This window comes from Notolepis coatsorum (assembly GCF_963971535.1).
Source record: "Notolepis coatsorum genome assembly, chromosome: 4".
Classification (NCBI taxonomy): Eukaryota; Metazoa; Chordata; class Actinopteri; order Aulopiformes; family Paralepididae; genus Notolepis; species Notolepis coatsorum.
This window is the reverse complement of record NC_140168.1, coordinates 101,154,298-101,175,592: the sequence shown is the minus strand read 5'-3', so window position 1 is coordinate 101,175,592 and position 21,295 is coordinate 101,154,298. Positions and strand designations below refer to the sequence as shown.

Genomic DNA, 21,295 nt, shown 5'->3' with positions numbered 1-21,295 from the left:
GTCGTGGGTTCTTCTTGGGAAGGTAAGTCCCACGGTCTGCTCACCCTGTGCGTTGAGTTACTAAGCCCCTCTTCGCACAGTCGGATCCGATTCCCTCCCATCCTCCACTAGGGGGGTCCGGGGGCTCGGGTCCTCCCCGGTTCTGATGGTTGTGGGGGGCCTCAGCCGGTGCATTTGTCGAGCTTCCGCTCTGCTCAGCTCCTGTGTTCCAATAGAGCAGAGCGTAAGCTATACGATACTATAATGTACGGTTATATCTATAACCATAGTTATATGAGTATAGCGAGCGCTCTGCTCTGACTCACTGAGGACCCCGTGGTCTTCGTCTTGGTGCTGAAAGACTTGGGAAGGAGCTGTTAGTATGGCCACACCCCTGCTTATGTAGAGGAGCGGATGGGGGTGTGGCCAGACGGATGGGTGTGTATAGGTACATGTGGAGAAATGTATTCAGTATATAGCCTGGATATGGAATATGTTCCAATAGAGCAGAGAGCTCGCTATACTCATATAACTATGGTTATAGATTTAACCGTACGTTTTTTCTTGCACTACCAGATACAGGAAAACTACCAGTCCTACTAGGGCAGGACTCAACAAGCTGTGAGCTAGCAGCAGCCTATGTTGCTGCCTGCCATAGACTGAGGGACAGTGAGTGACAGTCACCTGACATGTTTATGCCGTAATATTTTATGTTTTATTTTATGATGATAATTTTTTTATGTACTATGACATTAATATCAGTTTTGTAATCCATGTTCATGTTATTAATCATTTGCTTTGGCAACATGTACAAGTTGTGGGGCGGCGTGGCTCAGGGGTAGAGCGCGTCATCCAATGATTGAAGGGTTGGTGGTTCGAATCCCGCTCAAGCCCATGTCCATCCCACTGCCGTTGTGTCCTTGGGCAAGACAATTTTTTTTTATAAATTTCTTTATTGCAGGAAAAGTAATTTGTACATTTACAACTGTCAATATCATACATTTTCCATCTTTTTTCTTTTCTTCCCCTTTCATTTCCCTTTCCCCTCCCTCTTACCCACTGAAGTTGTTGAAAACACATCTGCAAAACATCCAAACATACAGCATAGATGCTACTGAGAAAGAAAAACAACAATAATAATATCAATCAGATCCATCTGTATTATGCACAAATATTTAGATAAAAAGAAGTAAAGAAAGAGCTAAAAACACAGAAAGAAAACTCTCTAGCACGGCTGTGGCTGTGGAAGAAAGTCATCAATGAGATTATTTCACTCTTTCCCCCACCCCTGCTTATAGTATTGTGGTCATTCTTGAGTAGATTGACCTTCTGCAGCTGCGTCTCCCGTTCCCCTCTCCCTCCCCCAGTTACCCACCCAGCCCCCGGGGGTCTCATTCACACCCATACATACCAGGACAGGGAAGGGGGGGGGATTAGAAAATAGGAATAAAATAATAATAAAAAAATAAGGAAGTGCAGTTAGAGGTGTAAAGCTCTATCCTTTCTAAGTCTCTTCGTTGATAGTCAGGGTATCGATGTGTTGCAGAAATGGTTGCCAGGTCACTTGGAATGTTTCAAGGGAGCCCTTTAGGGAGAATCTGATTCGCTCAAGCTTAACGCAATATAGTATCTCATGTATCCATCTGTTGTGAGTGGGTGGGGAAGGGTGTATCCATTTAAAGAGAATAAGTCTCCTAGCGAGGAGGGTAGTGAACACCACAACTCGTTTTGCAGCCCTAGATGCGATTGAAGGGGTATTCGGGATACCGAAAAAGGCAGTGAGTGGATCAGGGTCTAACGTCACCCCCAAGACCCTACTCAGTGTATCAAATATTGCAGTCCAAAACTCTGTGAGTTTGGGGCACGTCCAAAACATGTGCATATAATCAGCTGGAGATTGTTTACATCTATTACACGCATCCGTTCTATCCGGGTATATCTTTGCTAACCTCGCATTGGTGTAGTGAACTCTATGCAGGATCCTACACTGCAGCAAACTGTGTCTTGCACATATAGAGGAAGTGTGTACAAGGTCTAATATATGATCCCATTGTTCATCTGTAATGATAATTCCCAGATCTTCGTCCCATTTGGCTTTTAGGGAGTCTAAGCAAGTTGGGTTCATCCAAAATATTTTATCATATAAAATTGAGACAAGCCCTTTCCGCCCGGTACCGAGCGATAGGAGAGGGTCAGTCCTAGAGTCTGGAGGACGGCCAGGGAATTGTGGGAATTGGTTCTGAACAAAATGTCTGATCTGAAAAAAACGGAAAAGGTGGGAATTTGGGAGACTAACTCACCTGGTGCAATGTACTGTATAGTTAAAATTAAAACTTGGCCCACGATGGAATGAGTTTGAGACCCCTGGTCTATACCTTTTAAAAAAATATTACTTTAACTTTTTAGTACTTAAGTACATTTAAAAGTAGGACTTCTTTACTTTTACTCAAGTGTTTTTAGCCAGATACTTTGACTTTTACTTGAGTCAGATTTTGAGACAGTACCCATACTTTCACTTAAGTATAATTTCTGGGTACTTTTTACACCCCTGGCAGTGTTATTAAAGCAGCGCGTAGCCGACGCATGAACCAGTTGGGATTCGAATAGACGCGGCCTAGAAGCGTCAACGCGGAACTGGAAATCCGTTGGTAAAAAGATTGCGGCCTGGAATAGTTTTTGGGACGCTCAATTCGCAGTAAAGGGATATATCTGCGGTTTCCCTGGCGGATGGCGAACAAGCCAGCAGAACTATCCAAGCCCCCGGGAGGGTGGTCGAAGACCTTTTGCATGTCGGCGATGTATGCGGTGAACGAATTGCAGAGGGAGGACTGACTGAAGTGGAGAGCTGCCTGTCGCCCATTATTTTTTTTTTTATATCTTTTTCCCCCTCCTTTTTCCTCCGATTTTCTCCCATCCCAATGTTAGTCGTTATGCCAATTCCCAATCCCCTTCCTGGTCGCTGCGCACTTACCCCCCACAGTCGGTCTGGGAGAGTGGAGGCTATCACGTGCTTCCTCCGACACACGTCTAGCCAATCAACCGTTTCTTTTCACCTGGCAGCGCGGACTCTCACTGAGAGGGTGTAACGTGTGGAAGGATCACACTACCCCCCTTAGATCATATCCGCGCTGAGCAGGCGCCCCGACCGAACTGTAGGAGTCGCTGTTTACAACGACCCGGACCCACCCCTCCAGCTTTCCCACCCTCTAATACTGCCAATTGTATTAGTGTGAATGGCCAGCCAAGCTGGTGACAACGCCGGGAGCTGGATTCGAACAGGCGAATCCAGCGTCTCCGGCATTGGTGACAAACGCAATCTCCGCTACGCCACCTGACCGCCCGCCTGTCGCCCATTCTAACGCAGGAGTGCTGGACCCTTGAGCAGACCCGACAGGTAAGGTAAGCGATTTTAGATGTATCACTTTGGAAGTGTGCGGCTGTTGTCCGAATACTAGTGAACATTGAAAAATAAAGGCACGACATTTAGAGACGTCCCCGTCATAGCGTTCTGGTGCGGGGACATGGGCTCCTGGTTTCTCTTGCAAGTTTATTAACCAAAGCATACAATAACGGCTTCTTAATAACTTCTTGCAGTTGATCAAAAACACTGGATGGTTACAATAACTCAAGGTTTGCATCGGATCTTCAAACTACTTTAAAGGGGAACTATTTTACTATTCCTAGCACTATTTGGGCAACTTTAAACAATTCCTGTCAGTCTATTGAAGACATCTGTACGTTTAAAAAAAAAAAATTCATTGGTTTATATTTCTAATCAAGTACTCAAACCCATCATTTTTCAGCCACAAGAAATCAGGCTGTTATGGCCTGGCTCCGCCCATAAGCACTTTGAGTGACAGAGAGAGAGAGAGAGAGAGAGAGAGAGAGAGAGAGAGAGAGAGAGAGAGAGAGAGAGAGAGAGAGAGAGAGAGAGAGAGAGAGAGAGAGAGAGAGAGAGAGAGAGAGAGAGAGAGAGAGAGAGAGAGAGAGAAGAGAGAGAGAGAGAGAGAGAGAGAGAGAGAGAGAGAGAGAGAGAGAGAGAAGAGAGAGAGAGAGAGAGAGAGAGAGAGAGAGAGAGAGAGAGAGAGAGAGAGAGAGAGAGAGAGAGAGAGAGAGAAAAAAAGTGTGACACGCAGAGTGTTTACAGTTCTCTCTCTCTCGGTTCGGGAGCATGAGCTGTCTGTGGCGCAGCGCGGTGGTGGACTTGAGCCGGGAGGACACGCAGAGTGTTTACAGTTCTCTCTCTCTCGGTTCGGGAGCATGAGCTGTCTGTGGCGCAGTGCGGTGGTGGACTTCCTCGAGAGGGAGAGGGAGACGCAGAGCGTTTACAGTTCTCTGCTTCTCTCGCTCGGCGGGCAGCTAGAGGGGGCGGGTGTTATTATGCAAATGCACCATATGACGTCCCATATAGGCAAATTTTCAGATGACTCACTTGAGGGAGGGACATTATTGTGAGGGGAGAATTGGAAGAATGCGCCAAATCGAGAATTAGAGACATAGATTCTATTACTATAAGTCCACATAGCTAGAAAATAACCCTAAACACAGGAAAAGGTCATTTATAAGATAGTTCCCCTTTAACAAGAATGTTCACTGGTATTGTCAACACCGTCGTCCTTGGCAACGTAGATATCGCTTATCCTTCATCATTGGGGCAGTCCGTCCAAACGCCTTTTTCTTCATCATCATCTCTTTCAACTCTGCCCCTTACAGTCCTGGGGCCTCAGTTATAAAGGCCCAGATTGCAGGGTGACGACATCACAGGCTAGTGACCTCATCCCAGGTAATCCTCCAATCAACAACCATGTCTGTTTGACTTTGAAAAAGTAGGCGTGGCTTGTCTAACTGCCAGCCTACACAAAGTTCACATTTTACAATTCCATCAGACTAATACATTGTTATTATCACATTTAATACACATGTTATATGAATTTCCAGCTTCCTCGTTCAAGGACACACATTTCCATATGAAACATTCCTTTTTAAGATCAGAATAAGCCATCACTTTACATTTCACATGATTGCCTCCTAGTTTATATTTTGTACTTATTTTACCTTATTTTCTTTAAAACAGATCTTTATAATTGATTATCTTACATGATCCTAAGCTAACCAGTTACTTTGGTAGATCTATTAACCTTATACCTTGTGAAATTATATTATCCAATCAGTTATATTGATAGACAACTCAATTATTTATAAACAATAGATTAGCCCTTTAGCAAATTCACTCTTAATCTAGGCCTAATTTAATATCAAAATGTTCTCTATATTGACCACCTAAACATGGACATTAAGAGAAGAACCGGAATTGCAAAGGGCGCATTCTGGAACCATAAAGAATTATTGAGAAGAAACATAAGTTGGAAAACGAAGACCAGGATTTTGGAAACGTATGTTATGTCAGTCTTTTCATACGGAGCAGAAGCATGGACGCTGAATGAAGAGGCAAAGAGGATGATAGACTCTTTTGAAATGTGGACACTGAGGAAGATGCTGAAGATAACATGGAAGGATAAGATCAAGAATGAGGAGGTACTGAGAAGAGCGGATATGCAAGGGGGACAGCTGCTGGAGAGGTTGAAAAAGAGAAAGATGGAGTTGTGCGGGCATGTTCTGAGAGGATCCAGTGGGGAGATGTTCAAGAAGGTAGTGATGGGGAAGGTGGATGGAAAGAGAGGAAGTGGAAGACCAAGAAGAGGCTGGGTAGACGATGTCTGTGATTGGAGTGGAGTGAGAGGCGGAGTCACGGAGTTGGAGAGAAGAAGTGGGGACAGAATGGGTTGGAGAGTGATAGGCAACCTTCGGAACGAAGAAGCCACCTAATGATGATGAAAGTCAATAATAATTGTACTTTGGTTTTGTTCAAATAGAATATGAAAAGCTACATAAAAAATATCCAAGGTCTAATTATTGTACTGGTGGTCTAGTGGTCCAGGAAACTAAAAGCTCAGTCTAACTACTTACTCAACTGGTATTGACTCAGTGGTTTATCATTGCCATGTTACTAAAAATGCTATCCCTGTGTCCTGGCTGACCCTTTGTTCTTTGGCCATCGGGGGTGACTCCCCTCTGTTCTGGATTCGTTTGAAGCTGGGCTAGGTGTCAATAATAATCAAGACATTCAAATCTGCCATTGTCACTGTATGTAACTAAGTGTTGTGATATCTTCATCCATTGTCACTGTATTTTAATGAATCATGAGTGGCTTGGGAGCTCCTGTTAGCCTTCCTGACTCAGCGGTTCAACTGTTGACACAACTAAGTCAGAAGTCCCAAGAAGATCTACAATAACCATTTAAGAATAGGTATATTTTGTCCAAAAATATACTACACTGTCGGTCAAGCAGGTGGGCTGGAAGCAGAGAGTCAGTGGGAGTCAGAGAGGAAGCAGCAGGAGGAGGGGAAAAGCTCCTACCCAGTGGATCCTGAGGCTGTTACCTGCTCCCCGGCATCAGATGGAGGCTGGAGAAGACACCACCACCGCAGTCTTTCAGCTCAGAGACAGAGGGCAGCACCACACAGACTGACTCACAACAAACAGGACACTGCAGAAATGATGGGCTCATAATTGTAATCCTTGAGTGACTTTTTTGTAAAAATGTGTCTTTTTAGAATCACTAATTCAAACAATGTCTTTTTATATGCTTGTTCATGAGCAATACATTCCCTGTAAATTATTAATGGTTGTACACAATTTCTCCATGATTAATGAAACATTATTAAAGCTTTAGCTTTCTTTTGTGACATTGTGAGTTGATCAGAACCACACAGTTGGTGCTCTATAGCACTAAACTAAATAGCACACTAGAGATATATAAAAGAAAACTGTACAAACCTCTATTTTGAGGAAACCACACACATGCAACTCCCTAAAGAGTGGTTTACTAGAGATAAGTTTGAGGTCTGAAAATAATTCTACTATTGAGTCAGGTCATCGTTATCACCATTCAGAGCACAAGGCCTTACCATAGAATTCATTGTATGAGGTACTTGTTTCAACAATCCAGTTTAATGTCAAATCATGTCAAAATATTATATAGTCAGGCATCGAGATACATCTAGCCAATCAAAACAGAGGAATGAAGCTAAATGGCTAAATGTAAATGTACTCTGGTTAAATGACAAACTTATTTTCGTTGTAATGTGCTTGTGCTGTATAATGACAATACTGTGATGTGAATGAGGGTAATGATGTCAGGAGCAGGGACTCTATCAGCTGTCATTATTAACTCAGGTGTTACTGAATGCGGGCGGGGAGGAGACGCTGAGACTGTTGAAAATCCACTGGGACTCAGATATCGGGGTCGGACCACCTGTCCAGGGGGGGAGGGATCGACCGCCGGCAATGAAGATATCCAGCCAGCTGCCCATAGGTTCCAGTAGTGCGAGGAGGGGAGGCTTACCCTCCTGGAGATAGATAGGGACGGGAATAGAGAGTACTGCGCTACCTAGCCCCCAAACGCTATACTCGGTACGATTCCTGGGTTAAAGCTACAACCTGGTGGAACACCATTCGACGAAGCCGTTTTCCCGGGGAGTCTGTTGCGTTGCGAGGGCGAGCTAAGTCCACTCATACCATATTGTACATTTTATATTGTATTGTGTATTCCATATTGTATATCGTGTATCTTATACTATATATTGTGTATTTTATACTGTATATCGTGTCTCTTAATGTAAACGGCATATCAGCTATTATTTGATATGCCCCTATTGTATAGCTCTGTGACCGATTGAAGGGTGACGGAGAAAAGCGAGAGGGAGAGGTAATTAGTACCTGGAGGGTATTCCTTATTCAGTTATTGTTACGTTTGATCTTTGATGTGGATTTGCAGTGCCTCTTGGAGAGAGTAGGGTATATCTGCAGTGCCTCTTGGAGAGAGTAGGGTATATCTGCAGTGCCTCTTGGAGAGAGTAGGGTATATCTGCAGTGCCTCTTGGAGAGAGTAGGGTATATCTACAGTGCCTCTTGGAGAGAGTAGGGTATATCTGCAGTGCCTCTTGGAGAGAGTAGGGTATAGGAGGGGTGGGTGGGGGACACTGTACAACTGTACAAGCAAAACTGTACATTGTAATATTGACAAGACCATAGGTAATTTACTGTACATTAGAGGGGGTTGTGTTAGGACATTTACAGGGGCCAGTTTCGAATTGCAGTCTCCTGTAGGTGTTTTTTTTAGAGTGTTTTTGAAAGTGGGTAGTGATTCACATTCCTTTACAGCTTTGGGTAGGGCGTTCCACATTGATGTGGCATAATTGCGAAACGTGTTTAGTCCCTTGTTTGAGCCGAATCTGGGTTTAACATGATTTGTGGAGCTCCCTCTGGTGTTGTGATCGTGGTATTCACTGACCTTTGGGAAGTATTTTGACATGTACATGGGTACCTTGGTCGTGTAGTGTATCTTGTAGACCAGGCCCATTGCAAGTTGCTGTACTCTGTCGTCTACTCTAAGCCATCCTAGGTTGTCAAAGTGGGCAGGGGTGAGGTGGGTTCTAGGAGTAAGGTCAAGCAGTAGTCTGACCAGTTAGTTTTGAGATGTTTGTAATTTTGTTTTTAGCACCTTTGAGGTGCTTTGGTACCATGAGGTGAAAGCATAGTCGTAGTACCCTTGAATGAGTGCTCCTGCCAGAGTCTTCAGAGTATTCTTGTTTACCAGTGAGGAGATCCGGTACAAGAATCGAGTTCGTTGGTTGACTTTTTTTTATTACATTGGATGCCATTTTGTCACAGGAAAGATTTGCCTCTAGGATGGAACCCAGGTAGGTAATATCTTCTTTCCTTGTGACAATATTGTCACCCACTGTAACTGAGAAGCCGTCGGTCTTGCTGAGTTTGTTATTTTAACCGAAGAGAATGGACTCTGTTTTGCCCATGTGCAATGATAGTTTGTTATCAGCGAGCCATATGCAGATTTTGCCTAGTTCTGAGCTGAGGGTTTTTTCAACCTGTAACTTGTTCTTGTCAGAGACCAGCAGGGCTGAGTCGTCCGCAAACAGGAACAAGTTGCAGTCACAAGCTGACGACATGTCATTTGCATAAATTAGGAACAGTAGCGGACCTAGTATGCTTCCTTGTGGAACACCACAGCTCACTGAGGGGGGGGGGGGGATAGGGTACCGTTTACCTCCACCATCTGCTCTCTCCCCTCCAGGTAGGATTGTATCCAGCTCACTGATAGACTATCAAAACCAATTGCTTTTAGCTTGTCAATCAGAATGGTGTGATTGACAGTGTCGAAGGCCTTTTGTAGGTCCAGCATGACCATGCCGCAGTATTTGCCCGCGTCCACCTCTTGTTTGATGTGGTCGTTTAAATAGAGAAGGCATGTGTCAGAGTGGAGTGGGATGTTCTGAATCCAGATTGGAATTCGTAGATTAGATTTTTTCCTGCGAGGTATTTTTCGACCCGTTCGTATAAAAATTTTTCCATGACTTTTAAGATGGAGGTAAGGATAGAAACAGGGCGGTAGTTGCCTGGGTCTAATTTACTGCCTTTTTTGTGCAGGGGTGTTACTCTCGCAATTTTGAAGTCCTTGGGGACGTGTCCCTGTTTTATGGAGAGGTTTATTATGTGTGTGATGACTGGGGTGATGGCGGCTGCTGAGTCTCTGAGGAATTTGGAGGGGATGTTGTCATGGCCAGTAGCCTTGTTAGGTTGGAGGGCGCTCAGTTTTTTGAGTACCTCCTCTGTTGTTACCATTTCCAGTTTGAAGTTGTCTTTGTGGACCCCTAGGTTCTTGTAGTATGCTACTATGTGTTCTACCCCATAATGCCCTGAGTGGGAGGGTAGTTTGTTTACCAGTGTTGTGGCTATGTTTGTGAAGAAACTGTTTAAGTAATTGGCTACATCCAGCTTGTCTGTGATAAGCGTGTTGTCCGTCTTTATGTTTATGTTTGAGAATCTGGTTTTAAGTTTTTTACTGCAGCCTAGTTGGTTATTGAGTAATTTCCAAAGTTCACGTGGTTTGTTTTTGTTTTCCTCGGTTTTGTCATTGATGACATTTTTTTTTTGCTGTTTTGATCATGGAGTTTACGTCATTTCTTAGTCTGTTTCTTTCCGGTTTGAGTTCAGTCACGTGGGCTTGGAGTTCACTGCTCGTGCTTTTGGTAAGCTTTGACTGACTTTTACGAAACTCAGAGCATTTTTTGTCTCTGGTTTTCATAGCGGTCAGTATATCAGTGTGCATCCACGGCTCAGCACGATTTTTTACCCTGGTGATTTTTTTTTTTTTTTTACTTCATTTTTTAGCGTTTATCGCTTTTTCTGATCAAGCATGACTGACAGATGTAGGGTGAAACGGGAGTGAGAGCAGGGGAAGACATTCGGCAAATGACGGCGGGTCCGGGAATCGAACTCGGAGTCAACCAGATCCGTGACGCAGCACGGTATTCCGGTGTGCTACTGGAGCACCCCCCCTGGTGGTTCTTAGGTGGGCCATGTTGTTTAGTATTGTTGAAAATTTGGTTTTGAAACCAAGCCATGTTTCTTCAACCAGTGTACCATTGAGCTCATCTGACCAGTCCAGACTCTCCAGTTCAAGGTTAAAGGCCTCGCTAGAGTAGGTTTTGAGGTCTCTAGATGTGACTGTTTTGTGACAGCCAGCCTTTTGTTTTAGCTTTTTGCGGTTACAGAATATCATATAATGATCACTTAACCCGCATGCTATAACCCCTTTATTGGAGTGGCGTTCTTCATTCAGGGGAGCACAGTTATGGCTATTTACCTTTTCTGGAGATCTTTCGTAAGTTTGTTCTTACGAAGGTAGTTATGAAGATAGTTACGTAAACTTTCAATCATGAGGTCCATTGAGTTTGACTAATGATGCATTACTAAATAAATACTAATGTGTGTACAATGCAAGTGCTTATATTGATAGAAGTATCACATGTTTTAGCCTAGGCTACTGTAGATGCCTAGCTAAGGAGCTAGCTAACTAAACAGTTACCTTGCTTAGTTGATTCTATGCTAACATGTGTTCTCAATTTGGAAATAAAGCAGAAGTGTAAAAATCCTTCCCCAAGGGACAATTAGCACAAAATATACCCATAGGACTTTAAAGTTCAGTGTGAATTGTTTTTTAAAGCTAACTTAAGAGTGGTAGTAAACTTAAAAGGGGGGTTACCATCGGCCTATATACTATGATTACAGAATGCCATGGAAAGAAAGAAAACTGAAGAACATTAAAAAGCAGCTGAAAAATGCTGTGAGAGGCAGCTTCTCCTTGAAAGATTGGGTCCAACGCAACAACAGTCAGGGAGGAGATAAGAATAAAGGTATGGATTTGTAAGTCATCATGTACTAGCTTGTTTCGCAGAGCCAGTTTGGATTATCACTGAGAATCCAGTGCTAACATGGTCAAGAATACTCATTTTGGACAGAAGATGTGTCTTAAACATTTAAATTTACCAACCAATTGCTAGGTGCCCCTGCCCTTCAAACAGCCTGAGTCTGCCACTGTGTGAATATGAGTGTGAAAAGTGTATTGATACATTTCCCCACAGCCCACTGTAGTACATTCAATTTCTTAGGCCAAAATGTACGAGACACTTTAGAAACAACAAAGTGGCTAGTTAGGTAGCCAACTATTTGTTTTTGATCAAGGTATTTTTATTGTACATTTTCACAATATACAAAACAGTAGGCTACATTGTATCAACCCAACCCACCCACCAGATCTATACCACTCGATTAAAGTAAGTCATTTTACACAATTGATGAGGAGAAACACACACATACAGAAATAATAAACATATTATGGGGTTACATTCTCTGCTTGAATCTTTTCCAGAAATATCAAGAAAGGTTGCCAGGTTGCCAAATTGCAGAAAATCTCAAAACAGTTTCAGCTTTCAGTAGTCAAGACCCATATTCTCCCTAAGATCAATTTTCTGATAAGCATGATTCACTTACCGCCACCTCCAGGATTTTGGGAGAAGCTACAGGGACTAGTATTCAAATTTATATGGTGTGAACAACATCCACGAATCAGCAATTCCACACTCCAAAACAGTAGGAAAGCAGGAGGGCTATCGGTTCCTAATTTTGAACAGTACTATTTCTGTTTTATGCTCAGGCCGTTGCTAAGATGATTCAATAATGATTCTGACATACCATGGGTGGTGAATATGGAGAAGCACATTGTATCTACATATACACTCATAGATATCCTCTTTTCTGGTCTATCCCAAAGCTTTTGCCGTACTAAATTCGGCCCAATTATAGCACATTCAATTTATGTTTGGAAATATATTGCCGAAATGGGACAGTGGGACACAAAATGGCACCTAGATACCCCTATTTTTGATAACAACTTCTTACTGTTGGGAGGGAGTTGCATTTCCCAATTGGCAAAGACAAGGTATTTACAAACGATCTGACATATACAGTGAATACGGTCTCAGATCCTTTCAAGAGCTAAAATAAATCTATAATGTCCCTAGTACATCCTTCTTTTTTTATTTACAGTTGCGCACTGGAATGCGCACTTATGGTGTCCCATGGAATCAGCCTTTACCAGTTCATCCTTTAATGATTATAGTGAGTGGCATAAATGTTAAAAATGGTTTTGTTTCTGAGTTATATAATAAAATACAAGGAAAACTAAACAGAACTACAGGTAATACCACTGTCTGGAACATAGATTTAAAGGATTACAACGCCTGCATAAATTGGCAGAATGTATGGGATAATATTCCGTTAACCTCTCGTAATTATAATAATCAATTAACTCATTACAAACTGATGAAGATTTTATCTGTCACCCAGGAAACTCTGCCAAATAAAAATTTTACAAAGTCCCCCATGTTCTTTATGTCCGCAAAAAGTCATGGGGACATACTGTACATAAATATGTGGGAATGTCCAGGAGTACTAGCTTTTTGGGTTGCATTATTTCTCACTAATATAACGGAGATAAACATACCTTGTTTGCCACACATTTTATTATTAAACGATGATTCATCTCTAAAATTAACACCTCACAAAAAGAGAGTGTTTCTGGCCGGTTTAACGGCAGCAAAGAAAATGCTCGTAATGAGATGGAAACCACCTCATAGTCTCAATATTTACCGTTGGAAGCTGTCCTTCTACGAAGTATTGAGATTAGAGGCAGCCAGTGCTAGAGCACAGGGCGCAAGGACAGAATCGATCCAAATATTACTTACTGCGGCCCAGAAGGTAAAATCAGTACTTCACTAGGTTGAACACTTGTACCTTGTACACCAGAGAATGAACAAAAAGCATGTTGTTGTATTTTCTTTTCTGTTTACTGTTGTTGTATTTTTTGTTGCTTTTTTTAAATTAAAGTGTTCCCTATTACTTTGTAACAGGATTAGAGGTTATCTAACAAACACAATTATGATTTACTTTGGTTTCTCATTTCATTGCATTAAAAAAAGGGGGGAAAAGGGAAAGGAAGAGGAAAAGGAAAAAATGGAAATGGTATCCTATACATGTATGCATCATGGTTTCCTCCTTCCCCTAAAATGTCTATGTGAACCCGGGGGGCTGGGAGGGGGGTTAAGAAGCGACCTGGGCTGTCTTGCAGCCACAGGACCGCCAGAACAGAGGAAAAGACTGTCACAACTGCAAGCAGGCAGGCTACACAGTATATGACTATACTGACGGACAATCTATATACTGAAAAGACACTTTTTTATGCCACTGTGGGAATTAGTATGAAATGCTGATGTGAATGTCTCTTTCCTCTAAACTTGTTTAAAAAAGAAAAGAAAAAAGATCAAATAAAAAGTTAGAGATCTTTGTTGTTGGATGTGATTTAATCCAGAGATTAGCTTCTATAGCTGAGATAACAGTAGAAAGTGAAACCTATGATCAGAATATACTGTATTCTCTGATTGGACTTTGAACTGCTGCGGCCAGGCAAGCGATACCGGAGTCCATGGCCAGTACAGAGAGACTCAGAAGGAGCTACTATCCCCAGGCCATCAGGATGCTCAACGACAATAACACTATGTAACAAACCATCAACTACACTCACAGCACACACATCCACTCACTTTAAATAAACACTCTTTAGACACTTTAACACACTTTATATTGATTGGTAAAGAGATTTCCACTACAATTCATACCTCATTGCACCTTACCCTAAGTTGTACCTCATCCCATTTCTGCACTGTATACTGTATTGTACTGTAACTCACTATTACTCTTTTTTACTCTGTATTGTATATTGTATGTGTATATTGACTGAACACTTTGTTTACGTACTTTTGACTTTATATTTTATACTTATTTTTTACTTATCTTATCTCATGGAAAAGTATTCTGTATTTTACTATGACAACTAATAAAGAAACTTGGCCCCTTTTTTCTGGGGACCCTCTGGAACTACCGGAAGGACTCCTGGTTTAAGAACCACTGGCTAAATACACGACAGCTGCTCCAAATCCTCTGAGTCTGGCTCTGGTGTTGTTGGCTGCTTGTCATCGCTTGCTGTTGCTCCTAATTTGTTCGTTTGTCCTCGCTCTGTTTGTACCGTCGTATGTGTGTGTTGTACACGGCATTATTGTCTATGATCGGCAAACTCTACTGAACATTCAACCCTCTATATGCACCCCGGACGCCAATGGCGGGAATACTCACCGCTGCCTGTTCTCACATCTTCCTGAGGGAGTATGGGCTCCGCGCTGCCCCTGTTACCGGAGGAAGCGATTCAGAAGGCGGGGTAAACGTGCAGGTAACTCGGTTAAGCTGAGAAGCCTTGCCGGTTCCCGTTCTCCTTCTCCACCGAGCCATCTCCTCCAGCTCTACGACGATGGACCCGATCAGCGCTCCTACTACATCCACAGACGTTCCCTGGAGCCGAGATACATCTCACTTCGCGCGATTACACTTAGCGTAAACCTGGATGGGCTGCCGACGGCGGGGATTCCCCCCAGGCCGCGCGCGAAACGCGGGGGGGTAGTCTCTGACAACCTCCGCCCGCTGGTGTGGATACCCCCGTCATCGGATCATACCACCACTGCTGCCCCCGACCCAGTTGAAGTGAAAATGGCTCTGATCAACGCGAATCACATCTCCAACAAAACATTCGTCTTAAATGACTTTGTGATCAAAAACGGACTGGACTTCCTACTGCTAACTGAAACCTGGCTAACCGTTGGCGAGTTTGCGCCTCTCGTTGAATTATGCCCCAATGACTGCAATTTCTTCAGCGCACCCAGATCCTCCGGACGAGGAGGAGGTCTGGCCGTGCTGTTTAAAAAAACCTTCAACTGCCGCGCTCTCAACTGTGATAATTTCTCCAGCTTCGAGGTACAGTTGATTATGCTAGACTTGGACTCTCCCCTCCTAATTGTTCTTGTGTATCGACCGCCAAGTAGTAAGAACTTTATTTTACAATTTTCGGATTTTATCTCTACTATTATGTCAAAGCATGACAAAGTTTTGATCCTTGGAGACTTTAACATTCATGTATGCTGCCCTTCCAAGCCTATGGTGTCAGACTTTTTACATCTGATTGACTCGCTTGGTCTCTCCCAGCTCGTCACTGACTCTACCCACAGGTTGGGCCATACACTAGATCTAGTGTTAACATCTGGTTTTCCAGTGTCCAGTTTAATCACAACAAATGCATGCTCATCTGATCATCTTGCTGTTATGTTTACCTTATCTCTGTTACTCCCCACACCCAAACCCCTTCCCCCTGCACGTGTCTCTCGCAACATTAACCCCTCGACTGCCAGTAAGTTCTCCACTGCCTTCATAGCTGCCCCTAACACCTGCACTATTGAAGCCTCTCCCTCCCATCTTAGCACTGAAGAGCTTACATCCCTTTTCAACACCACCTGCCTCTCCACTCTAGACTCTGTAGCCCCCCTTAGACAGAAAAAACCTAAGCCTAAAGGGCAGCCCTGGCTCAATGATAACACCAGAGCCCAGAGAAAAGAGTATAGGAAGGCAGAGCGGAAGTGGAAACGTGACAAACTTCAAGTTTCACTTGAAATGCTTAGGGACAGTCGCATTAACTACCAGCTAGCGGTTAAAGCGGCGAGAATCACATATTTTTCTGACCTCATCAACAACTCCCACAACCCCAGGACCCTGTTCACTACCATCAACTCTCTCATTAGCCCCCCCCCCCAGCACCTGCCTGGATGTGTCCCCAGCTAAGTGTGAGGAATTCTCAAATTTTTTCACCACCAAAGTTGAAAATATCAGAAGGAACATCTCACCCCCCACACGTAATGTAGCTGTCCCTCTGGTCTGCTCATCTACACTGACCTGCTTTCAGCCCATCAGTCTACTCACCCTCACAGAGATAGTTTCCTCTATGAAACCTGCAACCTGCCCCCTTGACACTGTTCCCACTGCTCTCCTGAAACAGGTTTTTCACACAACCGGTCCCAGCATCCTCTCCATTATTAACAGCTCCCTGGCAACTGGTACTGTTCCATCCTGCTTTAAACATGCAGTAGTCCAGCCCCTATTGAAAAAACCAAACCTTGACCCCACCCTGCACAGTAATTACAGGCCCATTTCCAAGCTTCCTTTTCTGTCAAAAATACTTGAAAAGGTTGTTCTGTGCCAATTGTCTCCCTACCTGCACCAGAACAGCATCCTGGAGACATTTCAGTCAGGGTTCAGGACTGGCCATAGCACAGAATCAGCCCTCCTTAAAGTGTCAAATGACCTACTCCTCGCCGCTGACAACCGTGACTGCTCTATTTTAATGCTGCTTGACCTCAGTGCAGCCTTCGACACTGTTGATCACACCATTTTATTAGATCGTCTCCAACATGGGGTTGGTGTCAGTGACACTGCATTAGCATGGTTTTCCTCCTATCTCACAAATAGAAGCTTTGCTGTCAACATCGCCAACTGCTCCTCCCCCTCAACCTCCCTCTCCTGTGGGGTCCCACAAGGGTCCATCCTTGGCCCGATCCTGTTCTCCCTTTACATGCTACCCCTTGGTCCAATCATTCAGAAGCACAACATCTCTTTTCACTGTTATGCTGACGACACACAGCTTTATGTTTCCCTGAAACCCAACAACCAGTCTCTACTTAACAGTCTCATATCCTGCCTGGATGATGTTAAATGTTGGATGGCACAAAACTCTCTACAACTAAATCAAAACAAATCCGAAATAATCCTCTTCGGTCCCCCAGACGCTGTCACCACCCTTACCAACAGCCTTGGCAACCTGTCCTCCCTGGTCAAGCCGTATGTCAAGAACCTAGGGGTCATTTTTGATCCACAATTTAAATTTGACAGACAAGTAAACTCAGTGGTAAAGGCATGTTTTTTCCAACTACGCACCATTGCCAAACTCAAAGCCCTTCTCTCCCCTGCAGACCTTCAGAGAGTCATCCACGCCTTCATTTCATCTAGATTAGACTACTGCAACTCCCTCTATATAGGCATTAACCAGTCTTCCCTGTCCCGCTTACAACTGGTACAAAACGCTGCTGCCAGACTGTTGACCGGAACCCGCAAGAGAGACCACATCACCCCTGTCCTTGCCTCCCTTCATTGGCTCCCAGTACGCTACAGGATAGATTTTAAGGTTCTCCTATTTGTTTTTAAAGCCCTTAATGGTCACACACCCTCCTACATCTCAGACCTCCTATCCCCCTATTCCAACACCAGGTCCCTCAGGTCAGCCGATCAGAGGCTCCTGACAGTCCGGAGGTCTAACCTCAAGCTCAGGGGGGGCCGTGCCTTTGCTATCGCAGCCCCTGAACTGTGGAACAGCATCCCCACCTCCATTAGGCTCGCCCCCTCGATAGATGCCTTCAAATCGAGGCTCAAAACCCACTTCTACCTACTAGCCTTTCCCGTTCACTGACTCATGCCCTGTTTTTCTATGTGTTTGCCTGTGTGCCCTCCCATAAAACGGAGTGTGATTGTTGTCTATATGTATCTTGTGTATTTACCCTCTGTACAGCACTTTGGTTGACACGCGTCATGTGAAATGTGCTTTATAAATAAATTTGATTGATTGATTGATTGATAGTAACCTCATAATCGTCCTGTGCCCCGCATTGGTGTGGAGCGACATAAAACAAAGTACATGGGGATCCTATTGAGTACACTGTTTAGTATAAGTACATGGGGATCCTATTGAGTATTCTGCATAGGATAAGTACATGGGGATCATATTGGGCCTCATTCAACAATACTCTCTTATTATTTTTCTTATATTTACCTGTCTGTTAAGATAACAATAAGAAAAGCCACCGCCACATTCATCAAGCCGTTCTTAAAGTCCAAATCTGTTTTTACCCAGGTTTGTTGAATGATGAATCCCACTCTTCTAAGCGGGAATGCGCGTTCTCGCGCAAGTCCTTTGCATACAGAGACACGCCTCACGGGCTCATTATAATACGAGAGCCGTGTGCGAACTTGGGTCTGCATTGTATGAGCGGATCAGTGGAGGTTTCTCTATGACAACACGTGAAACACAAATTCACTCATAATTCATAATTATTATTAATTTACATATACCTATATATATATATATATATATATATATATATATTATATATATTTTTTTTTAATTATTATTATAATTTCTTTATTATAAATGTTTTCCTCTGTAAAAAAATGCCAGTGAATAATTTTTTCTTCAAAAATGGCCAAAAGTGACAGCTCTGAGCAGGCCTGCACTGCAGTAATGCGTGCAGTAATTATTCGTGCAGAATAGCTGCACAGGTTGACCCATTGTTAAATAAATAATAAATAATAGCCAATCAAAATAGGTGCGTGTGGTGCTCAACATCAACAGGGATGAGCATGTCACTAATGCAGACTTGTATGGGGGGGTGCTAAAGGTGAGCGATAAAGTGGCAGTCAGGAGAATGAGGCTGGCAGGTCACTGCCAGAGACACCATGAGATGCCAACCAGCAAACTTGTGCTGTGGGAACCAACACACGGGCATCGATCACGAGGACGTCCCACGTTAACCTACGTGGACGTACTCAGGAGAGATGTGGGAACAGAAAGCACCGGCGAGCTAGCCAGATGCATGGAGGATCGGGATGACTGGAAGCACCGATGGAGGGCCCGTCCGAGGACAACCTAGATAGATTAATGTCATCTAAGCACGGTCTGTGCATTTAAACTCTTGCCATTGAATGGAGGATTTAATGATTGACAGCCCTTGACATCCAATACACAGAGGTTGAATGATTGGCAGCCTTGCAAATCCAATCAGAGTATGGCTCCTACGTCTGGAGCTCTGTAGCTACAGTTACAGCATTGCAAATTGAGGTCCCTCCTACCGCCGTTTCAACGCCCTCTGCCGCCCGTTAACGGCTCTCGTCAAATGGTTTTATTAGGGTGGGTGCGGTTTCTGTTTTGTGCCGCCAGGAGGCGCAAAGTCAAAGTCAAGTTGGAATTATATCCTTCCTTCGAGACAACCGAACTTGCTATGCCTCCTAAATGTGAATCGGAAATACAAAAATACCGGCTACAGCAAAGACCTATGGCTATTCCAAATGGCACGTAAACCCCATTGTTTTAGTGGTTTGTCCACTAATGTCCATTATTGAGGACCAAGTACGTGCCCTTAATCGGCAGCGTGTGCCGGGAACAGTGCAGGAGTGGACGACCAAATCGACCAGGGTAAATACTGGCTGGTGTTCGGGTCACCGGAGACGCTTGTGGGGAATGAACGTTGGATTAAGTGGTAAGTCAAATGATCTGATCTTCACTGTTTTATCTGCCGCTTACGTGACGTGACAGGGGCTACTGTTTCATATGATCTAACGAGTGGTGGTCACTGCTGTTTTCAAGTCCAATTGATCGTCAAATGCGAGGGGAGCACACAAACAAGAACAACTCCGTTATAATCCCATACAAAGAGCAAATTGACTGGCTTAATGCACAAAGAAAACAACACATTTCGAGTAGTCTTCCCTTGTACACATACTGTAAACAGTACTGTATATTCTCGAAGTCAACTTCCTTTGACTGGGTAGAGCAGAGGGGAGAGTCGACCAAGTCAAATTCTACGTATGTCTGCTCTACCCATTTCATAACAGGTGAGAATAAGGAACACATATTTATATAGTAAATTAAGTTGTATTGGCTGTGAGGCTGTAAACAGCAGATGTTAGCTGCTAGCTGATTGATTGATTAGCTAGCAGTCTCTGCTAGCTACTTCCCCATAATAGTCCATTCTCAGTGTAGCCTACATGCCTTTTTCATTTTTATATGTTACTAGTATACTATTTATCAATCACATTCAGTGTTGTTGTCCTTGCTCTAAGGACTTGTTATTGAATAGTCGTATTGCTTGTAATATACATGTCATATGTATATACTCTCTGTCAGGATCTATGGGGTAACAGTACTGTATATTTGCATATCATATTATGTCACAAATGTAACAGTACTATATACCTGTATGTCATGTATGTCCCTATGCCATAAATGTCATGATGTCATGTATGTTGAGTATGTCACAAATGTCACTATGAATTTAAAATGGGGGACCCTGATGTAAACAAGACGAAAGTCTCTCTGGTCTGCATCCCCTTAACAATTGTGTGTATTGAGCCGTACTGTATTGTATCCATTCTGCAATCTGTTAATAACGTATTCATTCATTCATTCAGGTGCAAAGGTCAATGACCAAACACACCCAGACTACATTCCATCTGTATTCCCTTCAACATCACAGTCTACACCATCTACGTCAACGAACATCAGTCGCCATGAGCGGCGTGCAAAAAGGAACTCCTCTTCATACCATCGTAAGTGATATCATCTAGTTTTCAGTTATGTGCCAAAATCAATGGGTTCCTAAATTGCAGTTTCTTATTAGTATGGTTTTTATTTCATTTAAAGTGACTCCCCACAAGAGGACTAAACGTTGCAGCCAAGACATCCAAGTTGAGGCAGCAGCCCAAGTTGAGGAAGCAGCCACACCTCCCATCACTGAGCAGTCTCTGTTTGACGAGATGCAGTCTCTCAGAGAGGAGAGGGATGCAGCCAAGGAGGATGGTGACCAACAGAGAACCAAGGTCGAGTCGGACAGCAACAACACCAAATGCAAAATGATGACAGGTGTTACCTGGCCAGTGCTTCAGAACTTGTTTTCTTACTGTCACACAGAGAAGACAAGGAGCACCATAATCTCACCCATAGATCAGCTATTTATCACCCTTGTCAAACTGCGTCACGACATGTCCTTTGACCTCATTTCCCACATCAGAGGTGTGTCAAAGGCAACAGTCATCAAAGTGTTCTGGACCTGGATAGACCTGATGTACGTCAAGCTTGACTTCTTGATTAAATGGCAGTGCAGGGACCAAATATTCTCAACCATCCCCCCAGTAT

General features: G+C 43.6%; 1 long non-coding RNA gene across 1 annotated transcript; it reads left to right on the top strand.

Annotated features, from left to right (window-relative positions):
• The first annotated feature begins 19,617 nt into the window (after positions 1-19,617).
• Positions 19,618-20,969, top strand: LOC311226333. Its single transcript, XR_014619546.1, has 3 exons — positions 19,618-19,640; positions 20,572-20,709; positions 20,804-20,969. It is a non-coding gene; the product is annotated as an uncharacterized lncRNA (long non-coding RNA).
• Positions 20,970-21,295: the final 326 nt, after the last annotated feature.